Raw genomic sequence first — 8,442 nt, 5'->3', positions numbered from 1 at the left:
GAGGACCGTCGTCTGGACGCCGTCGAGGGCGGGTGAGAGGCGGCCGTTCGAGTCTCGGCTGGAGCTGCGAAGAATAACTCAACCGGTCGGTCGCTCTCTCTATCCTGCTCGAACGTCCTCCGCTGTGGCTGGTGCCACAAGCTCTGTGGAAAGAGGAAGGAGGGGGAGTGGGCCAGGCCGGATGGGGGCTGCTCATGGGCCGAAATAAAATCGAAAGAAGAAGAGGAAGGGCCTGGGTGGTCCCTCATGGGCCGGCCGGCAGGTTCACTTTTTTCCTTTTTTGAATTTTCCCGTATGCATATCTTTAAAATAGTTTTTTTTTTTGGGCACATATCTTTAAAATAATTAAGACAGTCACAGTTTAGCAAGACTTCTATTAAAGCATCGGCACTTCGAATCGATTGACCTTTTTGAATGGTTTTCCATTCCTTCAAAATAGAAATTATGGCCCACAATGCATCGTCATCATCCAAGATGACAAATGCTATTATGCTAGCGGCTTCCTTTCTTCAATCGGATTTGGATAATTAAATTTCAAACCATCCTTAAATTTAATGTCTACATAAAATCAGAAACTGATAAAATCCTAATTTATTTTCGATCAAAGGTTAAATTCTGCGGTTTGACAAAAGGGTTAACCTTCCCACCATTTTCACAAAAAATTGAAATCTAAAGGGCTAATTCTACTTGCCTAAGCTAAATTAATACACATACAGAATTATGTTACCAAAGATACTAATCCAATTTTTGCGGCACTCATTGACAATATAAACAATTACAACGGATTTTGAACTTTATTAACATTCTAAAAAAAAAAAGGTACTATTAATAATCTCACAAGAGCCAATAAGCATGCGGCCCTACTAGTATAGGGATTGAGGGGTGGGATACTAGTATCATAGGTATGGGGTTTAACTCCAGCGCCTGCAAAGACGTACAACAAAAATCAAAGAGATGAGAGTTAAAGATAGAATAGAAAAAAAAAACTTATTTACCGGCAAAACGACTCCTCAAAAATGTTAACGAGAATGTAATCTGCTTGTTTGTATATGTCGGGATTGAACCAAATTAACGAGAATGTAATCTACTTCATAATTGTTGAAAGAAAGTTGGCATATGTAAGAAGAAAGCATTTTATGTGGACATCATATCACATAAGAATTACATTGTTGAGAAATTAGTGAATACTAAGAGAGCGCTCCAATGGAAATGTACCGAGCATTGTTGCAATTACAATTACTCTTCCACTTCATTTGGGGGGACTAATTAATACCGCAACAGCTACTTTGGGTCGAAGGCGAGGGGTTTTGCCTGTCGGCTTAGGAAATTTGATTGAACGACTACGTGAATTATTAAGCTAAGTATCTTTTATTATTCAGAGAGCAGATCGGGGTGGTGGCGCAGTTGGCTAGCGCGTAGGTCTCATAGCTTCTGAGTTATCCTGAGGTCGAGAGTTCGAGCCTCTCTCACCCCAGCCCACCTTTTTCTGAGCCTAAATGTTCATTTATTTTCAAGTTGGTTTCTTTCACTTTTAAAGAAAACTTTTTTTTTTTTTCATATTGAAGTCGGCAAAGTGGCGGAGAAATTACTCCATAAATATATCATGAATTGCTTTTCTTAAGTTAAAGCCTTCGAAGCATATATTGAGTGAGAGAATTAAAGAGTGATAGAGTTAAAAAATTGTAAAGCTAAGCTTGTATGTTTTCTGTGTAAAGCCTATGCAAAGGGCAATTTGGAATTTATTTCTCTCTCTTTTGTGTATTCGTGTTCTTCTCATCAACAGCTCATGTAGGAGGCAAGAGTAGCCACCGTTGCTAGCTAAAGAGATGCATTTTGTGAAGGATACTTCATCATCAGGTCGCGTCTTTCATTCAAGTCCACCTACATTTTCGCAACCTCGTTAAGTTTTACTTCTTCCTTCCTCTCGACGTCATCCCAAATCTCCGTTCATATGTTCCAGATCTTGCAAGGGTCTTCTAGGAACGTCTCCATCATCGAATCTCATTTCTTGCTCGCGTTATTCGAAGATGGCGAGCAAATTCATGTGCTTTCCACTAGCTCTACTTGACAAGAAGAGACTGTTAGCTATAACAAAAGAAGGCCCCGTCCCGGACCCATTTACATGCGCATCAGTCCGCCCGTGATAATCGTAATGCAGTATGCCCCGATAAACCGTAATTCAAACGCAAGGTGATTTCCTTATTTGATTTAGAGTTTGTGCCCGAACATGCACAATGCAGAAAAAGCATACTAGCAATCGACAACCAACTCTCTTCAAGTGACCGGAAGGATGCATTTATGTCGAGTTCCGTAAGAATACATTAATCATTGAAAAATAAGATAATCGATCTAACCGGATAAAAATTCAGAAGGCGACATTAATTACGGATAGAACTTGCCTCGGGATAGAAACATTCAAGAGATGCGCGTTCAGGTAAATGCGATACAAAGAAACAACCATACCATGACGCCTAATATAACACAAAACAGCACAAGCAAGAATTGAACATCCTCAATATCATCATCCCATCACCTAGGTCAAAGCATGAATAAGAGAAAAATCCTTGAACTGAGGACAAAGAAAGCCAAATTTTCATTTTCAGATCAAGTTGGTATGTATAAGCTAAGAAACTAGAACATTATTTCGTATTCTATAGACTGTTGCGAATAATTCCTGGTCTAAGTATAGACGATGATGCTGATGAAATGCAGCGCTCGATCGACAATATGAACAATTACAACGTAGCAAAGACCCGTCAAGCCCCAAACAAGTCCACACCCCTCCCCCCCGCCCCGCCCTCCCGGGGTGCCCCGCCCGTCTTTCCTTCTCACTTTCAGTCATTACAGGGAATCGAACACGTAAATACTTGCAAGACTGCAACTGATATAAGTGAAGGACATCGAACTAGGGATCCACTCAAACTGAATTTTCACCAGCATTCAATTTGCTACGTAAGAAGGAGAGAGACAATGCAAATCAATAAGGGAAGGGACTTGTCATCGCCCCCTATTCAGCATGCGGACATCGCCAACTACTCAGAAACCACTGTTATTCTCACTTCTCACCCTGAGTGCACAGAGAGGGGCAAAACATCAGACACGACATGGGTGTCTTGGCGAGGATTGATCCGAGGCAGTCCCCGTTTGACTCCGCCATTTCACTTCAAACCCCCCCAACGACAGCCAGCGTGCTCGTCCGTGCTTGACGGGTTGATGGAGAAGGACGGCATGGCCAGAAACAGGAATCTGCACATTGAAAATGCCACCACCCTTCATGGCCATCATCAAAAGCATTCCCAAAATGGCCAGCCCTCCTCAACCACCCGCTGCTCTTGATGTGGATTGGCTGATTGGTGGGGTGGTGAATTGGGTCTTCGTCAAGGGCGCAACTTGTGCCAAAAGCAGAGCAAATTCAAGGAGTGTTGGTGATGGTATGGAACCCACGTTGGGCCTTCGGGGGAGAAATCCGGGGAGAAATCATCAGCCCCTCTTCTCTCTTCTTGCTTTTTAAACCAAGTCGTTGCTATTCAGGGATAACAACAACACAAATGACTCGAAATTTAGTCTAATGCATAATATGATTCTTGAATTTTTAATTTATTCAATGTGATTGTAGTTCAATATACAACGTGACTCCTGAAATTTCGATTTGTTGAATGTGGTCATTAAACTTTTGGAACATGTTTAGCTTAGTTTCTCAACTATACGAAAATATTCAATATTGTCTTTTCATTAATTCAAGTTCAGTACTAACACTAGACATTTTCTTATAGTTTAGGGATTAAATTAAATATGTAGCAAACGTAACATAATCACATTGAACAAATTAAAAATTTAGATATTACATTACACATTGAGCTACAATTTAAAGATCAAATTGAATAAATTAAAATTTTAGGGAATCATAATACATGCTACGCTAAAGTTTATGGACTATTCGTGTCATTCTCCATAGCTATTTGTAACCTTGCTCGTGAAGTTTTTAGCAAAGCTTGATAGTGCGTGTTTCGCAGGAAACTTTTGTGTTAGGTCGTGTTTGTCTTCGTGGGTATGCTGCCTTAGACTCGATCGGGGAGTGATTCTAAACGGATTGATCGGGTCGAACCGTAGAGAAGCAAGGGGGCTGGCCAGGTGGTAAGGTTTCGAACCTAAAAATTTTTTGCCCGAACCTCTCTTACGATAAAAAACATTATTAAAAATTTTCGAGTTATGAATCAGGTATAGAACTAACCCTTTGGAAAAAAAAAAAAAAGTCATCGAGCTGAGCCAAGATGGGTGGCGCCAACGCTGAAAATTGAACCCGTGAATTGATAATTTGCCACATTGGATCGATTGATCTCGCATCAAAGTCCCAATCCCAATCGAAATGCTTCAAAACCCCTCCAAGATCTGAGCTTGCTTTGGTATTATTTCGAACCGGGACCAATGATCGCCTCCACGAAATACTGACGACCACATCAAAGCTGTCGGCGGCGGCCGATCTCTCTCGTCTCGTGTGTGTTCTTTTGGACGGAGGATGCAAGACCTCAAAATTTGCCCTAACCTAAAAAATGAAAAAAAGAGAGGAGGAAATTACAGATGAAATGTAGGTTCACATGGTTTGGATAGACTAGCCAGGATTTTTTGACCACCACAAAACAAGGATTCCGTTTTCCGTCAGAAGTGAATTCGAAAGTTTCGTTCCTAGTGTTTTAGATCTTGTCGGCCCCTTACCTCAGAGATGGAGATGGAATCGCTCGAGCCGACGTTCCTTTTCGAAGTGCGTGACCGAGGTATAGCGGGGGAACATGATTTTGCTATCCCATAGGTATTGTATTCGCCGATCAAGAAATCATCTCGAGCGCGTCCGTCATCCACCGAGCGAGAGGCTATCCGGATTTCCCCAACGGTAGACACCGCAAAAGTCATTTGACCTTCAATTTGAATTTGTGAAAAGAAAGAGAGGAGATATAGAAAGAGATTCGAGATCAAACTCCTCTCTTCTTGCCCAAAAAAAAAAGGTAAGTTGACCATTCAATAAATAAGGGTAAAAAAGCCATTAACTCATCTCATAATTCTTTATTATTATTATTATTATTTTTGGAAAAACCGTCAATCATGATGACAAGGATCGAATCAAACGAGCCGGTCCACATCACTGCACGCCATCAGTTCTGTAAAAGGATACAATGGTTTTTATGAGAGAGTGTCACATTTTTTCCTAAGTTAACATTTGAACGACTGAGGGTGCGGTTGGGATCGCGTTTACGAGCGAGATCCGAATCGCCTAATATTAAAGTTTTCGTGACATATTTATCATTATTCAAATCAGGCCGTTCAAATAAAAATAGACGGCCAAGAATGGACCACATCATTTGTTGAGGGGGAGGGAAAAAATTTGGGTGGAAATTTTTTTGGGTTTTGAAAAATTTTGAATCGCAACCCTCTCTCAAATCATGCCATTCATTTTCATTTGGATGGCCTGATTTGAGTAATAGTAAGCATATCACGGAAACTCAAATATTAGGCGATCCAAATCCTTACAAGTAGTTTCGGACTTCCAAAATACCTTTAAAGCTAAAATTTTGGTATTTCCTAACAGAATTTCCAAAAAAAAAAAAAATCAGTTCGAAATTTTGCTTTGAAAGTGATCGTAACTCAAAACAAGGTATAGCCGGTATCGCACGGCCAAGCGATGACTCACAAGGCGGTAGCGCACCGCCTGGGGTTGCGCGGCCCCTGACCAATAAGCCGCGCATGCCAAGACACGGGAAATGAGGACATCGGACGTAGGGGCTTTGGCGAGCTGAGCCACACTGGTGGTTCGACAACCCCGGTGTTTCATTGCCTAGGTCGTGCGACCTCAGTGACCCGCTGCTTGGTTTCTTGAGGCCGGCATTGATGCGAGGCCCACAGGCTAGCTAAATCTCGCTTGCACTGTGGAACACCGGCACCGGCGTGAGAGCCACAGGCGAGCCAGATCTTGCTGTGACGACATTGCCCAGCCGTGCAGCCCCGGGGCGTTGCCCCACCCGAGGTCACAAGACTCGCCTGGGCCGCCGATGCTTGGGGTCGCCGTGACGTCAACACCGATGCTGCCGTTGAGTCGCTTGCCCGAGCTTTCATATGTAGCTGCAAATTCCTCCATTGTCCTTTCTGTTATTTTATTCTTTGACTTATTTTCAAGAACTATTTCGCAATAATCAATTTGCAAGGAGTCTTTTTTTTTTTGGTCGAAAATTTGCAAGGAGTCTACTAAAGGCTAATTGTTTTTCAAAAATTAAATTGAGTCAATGTCCTTCGATTAAATGTTTAAGCCTTTAAGTCAAAGTGTGGCCAAACAAATACGGGTGGATTTAATATTATATTCTTTTCTCACGAAAGAAGTATACCAGAAATGTCAAAAGTTTCGAAACTATTATTTAAGTACCAAAATCACGAAGAAAAAACGATTACTTAAGTGCCAAATTGGAGGAATTCCGACCAAATGGACTACGTGACATTTAGAATTAAATATTTAATCTTATGTGGAATTTTTTTTAAAAAAATTATTCCATGTGGACTTTCACGTGGATTATGAAAATAAAAAATAAGCTAAAAAATTGAATTAAATTTGAAAATAAGCTAAAATTTTTTTAAAAGGGAGAGTTTCCATGGGCGACGAGGACTTCCATAGCCATGGCCGCCGCTGCCCTACCATTGCCGGAAATGGCCGGCAGGGGTCGCAGAACCCCGGCCAGGGACCAATATTACTTCTTCCGTAATAAATGTTGGGATGTAAAGATAGAAAACTTCAATGGCTAGATAAAGTTATGAGACACGCCCAATACATGGTCGTTGCCCTTTTCAGAAGTTTAATTGACTCAAATTGCTCAAATTTAATGGATATATATTTATTTATATGTATGTTTATTTCCATTTTAAGTAGCAATAGCGACTTGCATAGGGACCTGCCAATACAAAAGCAGTTTAGCCAAAAACAGCAACAAATCAAATCGGATATTCGTAATGATTATTGGGCTGGTAAGGGGAAAAAAATTTGCAGCTTTTTGAATAATACCTCTCAACCACCTCCAATCTATTCATCCCCATAATAATTCGAAAAAAAAAAATAAGGATGAAAATGACATCTAACCATGGGATTTATATAATTCTTAGGTGTTTTTTGGGTGGATTTGCGATTTTTATCTAAATAGCATTGACACCGACACGGGACATGGCACAACATTTCTAAAATTCAGGAGCTACGAGTGTTGCCGTCCGACTCACATTTGATACAAGACAAAGGGCTCCCAAAAAGTGTCCGTGCTTCCTAGATTTTTATTGCAGAAGTTTGGATTCGAGGGTGTCTTTAACTTTCGACAAACACGATAATGTATGTTGACCAAAAGTTTAAAACAAAATGGCAAAAAATTATCCCATTCGACCGTGCTATTAATCCAAGTATAATTTGCTTTTTCCTATTTTATGCTCTTTATTTTAGCTTTTTTTATACTAACATGCCATTGTAAAGCCCAAAAAAAAAAAAAAAAAAAAATAAATAAAAAAGGGGCAATAACCGGAAATTCTTTGATTGAAACGCCACCAATCCAACTTTTATCATGCATACCGTCGTTTGTGATTGCATAACAAATTTACAAATGTGACTTCTCGTGCTAGCGAGGGGATGCATATCGAGTTATATGCTAGCATATAATATTCAATTGACCAAATAGTAGGAGTTTTTTTTTTTTTTTTTTTTGAGTTCAGAGAATAACGAACGCCCTATCCATGTTGGCCAAGGTCTTAAAAGGAATACTCCGAATAACCACACAAAGTGATGACCATTTGAGAGTAAATGTTGACTTATGAATCACTCAGCAAGACTCTCCCAATCAATGCGACACTCAAGATATCAAAATAAACCAAAAAAAAAAAAAAAAAGGGTTGTCCTCCATTAGTTCAAAGGCATTATGTTATTAGAAATGCACTCTCAATTAGGAATGTATGAAATCTGGTTGTCTCGAAACACCTATATTTTCTCAAAAAAATTGCCCAAAAAGTCCTAAACCTATTTTAATTTTACCAATTGAGTCTTTAACCTTTTTCACATTTTTCTAATTGAGTCCATCCGATTAATTTTGATAGGAAATCTCTTACGTGAATGCTGGCTGTCATACGTGGCACGACCAACGTTGACATGGATAATTTCTAATGATATCTTAATGACTTTCAATTCTATCTATCTATTTATTTATTTATTTATTTATTTATTATTATTATTATTATTATTATTATTATTATTGCATTCTATGGCCAACAAGGACGGACTTTTGGGACAATTTTCCCTATTTTCCCCATCCAAAATGATCACCAAGACTGACTATTCTATTTAAATAGTCACAAATCGCTGTTTGTTGTGTTGAGATGTTTCCACTTCCGTCATTTACCTTCTTAACTAGACAAATTTCGCATTTCAATGTT

The 8,442-nt window shown here is 39.8% G+C and overlaps 1 non-coding gene across 1 annotated transcript; it reads left to right on the top strand.

The window, feature by feature from the left end:
* Positions 1-1,389: 1,389 nt before the first annotated feature.
* On the top strand, positions 1,390-1,474 carry TRNAM-CAU. The gene is given in 2 exon segments: positions 1,390-1,427; positions 1,439-1,474. It is a non-coding gene; the product is annotated as a tRNA-Met (tRNA).
* Positions 1,475-8,442: the final 6,968 nt, after the last annotated feature.

Source organism: Rhodamnia argentea, chromosome 3, assembly GCF_020921035.1.
Source record: "Rhodamnia argentea isolate NSW1041297 chromosome 3, ASM2092103v1, whole genome shotgun sequence".
In the NCBI taxonomy this organism is placed as follows: Eukaryota; Viridiplantae; Streptophyta; class Magnoliopsida; order Myrtales; family Myrtaceae; genus Rhodamnia; species Rhodamnia argentea.
This window is presented reverse-complemented; position numbering and strand designations above follow the sequence as displayed.